This window comes from Cupressus sempervirens, chromosome 1, assembly GCF_028749045.1.
Source record: "Cupressus sempervirens isolate cs-2001-9-10 chromosome 1, ASM2874904v1, whole genome shotgun sequence".
Taxonomy (NCBI): domain Eukaryota; kingdom Viridiplantae; phylum Streptophyta; class Pinopsida; order Cupressales; family Cupressaceae; genus Cupressus; species Cupressus sempervirens.
Genome location: NC_143118.1, coordinates 800,197,232 through 800,201,046, shown reverse-complemented (window position 1 = coordinate 800,201,046; position 3,815 = coordinate 800,197,232). Strand labels below are relative to the sequence as shown.

The window sequence follows — 3,815 nt, the reverse complement described above, 5'->3', positions numbered from 1 at the left end:
GTGAAGGTGCTATAAGGTTGAGGAAGTTACCGTGAAGGCTAAAACATGGCTGGCCGGTTGTGCAATTGTGCGTGCTCCAACTTTATGTAAAATACAAAGGTTGTTGAATGAAAGCTATGGAATTTTTTGAAGGCTTGTCATTTAGTTGGTTGAGAATAATTGATGAGCATTATGGTATCTTTCTTTAGTATGACTATTGACATTCATCAAACATCAAACTTGCTAGAGGTGAATTTGGTTAGTTTTGATCTCTGGAGGATTTTGATGGACATGATCTTCCTGCTTGTGACTGTTCAACTGAAAGACAATTTTTGATTTAGATGTATGTTTATTCATCATGTTATAATTTGTGTATTACAACAAAGATGCCAGCATCTACATAATCTAATAGGTTTTATTAAAAGATTAAAATTATGATTATAGAAATAAAATGGAGAATAATGAAAAAACATGACCCACCAATTCTATTGTCTCATCTCTCACCAAAGCTTTGATTTCAAAATTCTGATTGTTATTATCAAGAAGGAAAAGAAAGGTTAGAAATGTTTCTTTATAAATAACTTGTAAACTTTTAAGGTTCAAAGTGAATTTTTTTAAAAAAAAGCTATTACTTTTTTTTGCATATTATTATGAAGTCTTTACAGCATATTATATTTTATCATGTATAAACATTTATACTTTTTATGATAGTTTTGTTTAGTATTTATGCAGTAAGTAGTATCTTGAATTTACATTTAGTTTTAGATTATAAATATGTATGTATTTATGTATTTAAGGTTCAAAGTGAAAAAAATAATTTAAAAAGCTAGTACTTTTTTCTGCATATTATTATGAAGTCTTTACAACATTTAGCTTTATGTTATTATATTTGTTTCATTTTATTATTTATTATGTTTATCATTTAAATAGATACCATTTATATATGCTACCATACATATTATATTTTATCATGTATAAATATTTATACTTTTTATGATAGTTTTGTTTAGTATTTATGCAGTAAGTAGTATTTTGAATTTACATTTAGTTTTAGATTATAAATATGTATGTATTTATGATTTGTGTATTTTTAATACAAATATTCATGTATCTCTTTTCATACCCAGCTATAAATTAATAATATAAGAAATTTTTAATGTATTTTTATATCTTAAAAGATGGAGAAACTCCTTTAAATGGTCTGTGAGCACTCAGTCACCTCTGCAGTTGTGATGAGGTCTTTATTTTCATTCGTGGTCATAGAGTAGAATATTTTAAGTGATAAAATGCATAGTACTGTAACCAAATTTTAACTGATAGAATTCATTTATGCTTGATTTATCAACAAGTTTGAGTTAGCTGTTGAGCTTTATATGAGGTCAAAACTCAGCACTATAAAACTTGAACACACAAAACAAATTCTTAAATACGTAGGTTTTGGTATGACACAAAAGTCAAACCAATATTTTAATTTTATATTTTAATTGCATAACTTTTCCCATTTTCTAATTAGTATATTGGTATGATAAAAAAATGTTTCTCTAAACTCGATATATGATGAACAGGCACAATGACTTTGACTGAGGTTGGGCGAATTTCAATTACTATTGCAACACTTGATATTTTGGCATTCATCTTTGGAGTTGTGGCCGAGAACAAGAAGGTTTCATGTCTTGAACTTTTTCATCTCTTTAAAGATTGGTATTAGTGCAATATTATGAGGACAATCAATATATTTTAACTATCCTAGCAAATTTTCATAAATTTTTTATCAATTGCTTAGGTTGGGTCTATTTCTTTAAATTGCAAACCAACAATATATAGAGAGCTTAATTGAAAATTACATAGTAGTCATTTCAATATTTCATTACAACAAATCTAAGTTACCAGATTCATTCTTTGACATAGCAAAGTCTGGTAAGATTTTGATGGTGAATTGATGAGGCTTTATGCCCTTCCAAATAGTGCAACCTCCAACAGTTAACTTGTAGCCTATGCTACAGTAAATATGTAATTTACAAATGCGAATCATTTGTTCTATAAAAAAAATGCTTAAAAAAACTATCTATTCAACTTCCATTGACCAACGAAGGGGTGAAACAAGAGTGTTATCCATCAACATGGTTCCATTGAATGGAAAGGTCTGCTGATTTGAAATATGTGAAGGTAGAATTAGGGAAAAAGAATTTGTGATTTGGCAAGGTGTTAGTGGAATACAAAAGCTAATCCGATGGCAAGCCAGAAAAAAATTTGTCCTTGGCATATTTTCCCCATCTTTCAAGGCATTTTTTTTCATCCTTCTAAATTCAATAGTTGTATTCTCCCCATGAATCATCCCAAAATAAAGCTTTACTTCCCTCCATTATGTTCCATGTGGTGTGGTCTAGTATTATTTTGCTAGAGTTAGATATAAAGATCCATATTTAGGATCCTTTGGGAAATTTCATAATTCTTAAGGCTTCCTCCCTATTTAGGTTTGCAAGGTATATCTCTCTTAAGATTCTAACCCATTTGAAATGTGGTTCATGATGAATTTTGCAAAAATAATTTGACATCAAGATGCATGACATCAAGTATATTAGGATTGTTGTTAGTTTAAATTTTTAGGGACCACATTGCATTTTACCAATCTGCTTTAGTATTCAGAATAAATTGATTATTTGATTATGTATGTAGAAAAATTTAAATTTTACTTTTTTCTTTGTATTTGAAAACACTGACTTAGTTTTACAAAGCTATAGTTAATATTTTACTTCGTTTATGTGTTCTGCAACCTTCTTTAGGAACCACTATTATAGGGAAGGGCATTATCATCTGCAAATACCCTTCTGATCCAACTATTGCATTGGGCAACTTCTCAATCATATTGTCATTGTTATCAACTGTGTTTGGGGTTGTAACTATATTTTATCCCTACAAAGGGAAAGTTGTTCCTGTGTATGCTCTCCAAAGGACCACTTCTCTAGTAGTGTTTTTTGCTATTGCTGTGTAAGTAATCACAAACATATGTCTTGATAGCTTTTGAATTTAATCGTGTTAGCATTTTTTATCATCAATGTTTGGAATCTTAATAACAAAATAGAAAAATGATAGGTACATTTTCAATATACTAGTCAGCACATTTTTAATATTCTCTGTCTACAGTGTACAATCAGTTTCTTTTCCCTGTTTAGGTGTTTGAGGACATAAATGTTGAATGGAAGAGAAAATTCAAGGATTGGATAACATTGTTATAATTTAACATGAGATGAGCTAGTGGAGTTTGAAACAACTTACTACTTTAACCTTTTCAATTTGGATATAAATAAAAGGGTGTCTGGATAGCTAAATGTGTTTGCCCATGCTAATATCATGTATCTTTATACTAGGGCCATCTCTTTTCTCGTGAAAGCCTTGATGATGTGGGCTACAATCATAGAGAGTTTGCATAGAACATGAAATGTACATCATGATCTCAAAACAAAATGCCCAACTGCAAAGACTGGCTTATACAGTGGAGCTACCTTCCTGGCTTTAGATGCTTCTTTGTTTTGGCTTATATGCCAAATGCTTCCCCTTAATGCAAGGGCAGATTAGGAAGAAGATAAGGAGGACATCAAAGGTCAGTATGGGTAGGTATTGACAATTGAATATAATCAAGGATTTTTTTTTTTTGTTTTACATTTCTTCTGTCGCAATTGGGACGTCAACCTCTAGCATTGCTATCACAATTGTTAGGGCATCTATCACAATTGTGACGAACTCCCTAGCAATTGCAACAGGGTTGCTGTAGAGGCAATGCCAACTACTATCACAATTGTGATGTCAGCCTCTAACATTTCTACTATAATTTCCAG

At 30.5% G+C, this 3,815-nt stretch overlaps 1 pseudogene; it reads left to right on the top strand.

Moving 5' to 3' along the window:
- Positions 1-1,549: 1,549 nt before the first annotated feature.
- LOC149580298 (uncharacterized) lies at positions 1,550-3,594 on the top strand (annotated as a pseudogene).
- Positions 3,595-3,815: the final 221 nt, after the last annotated feature.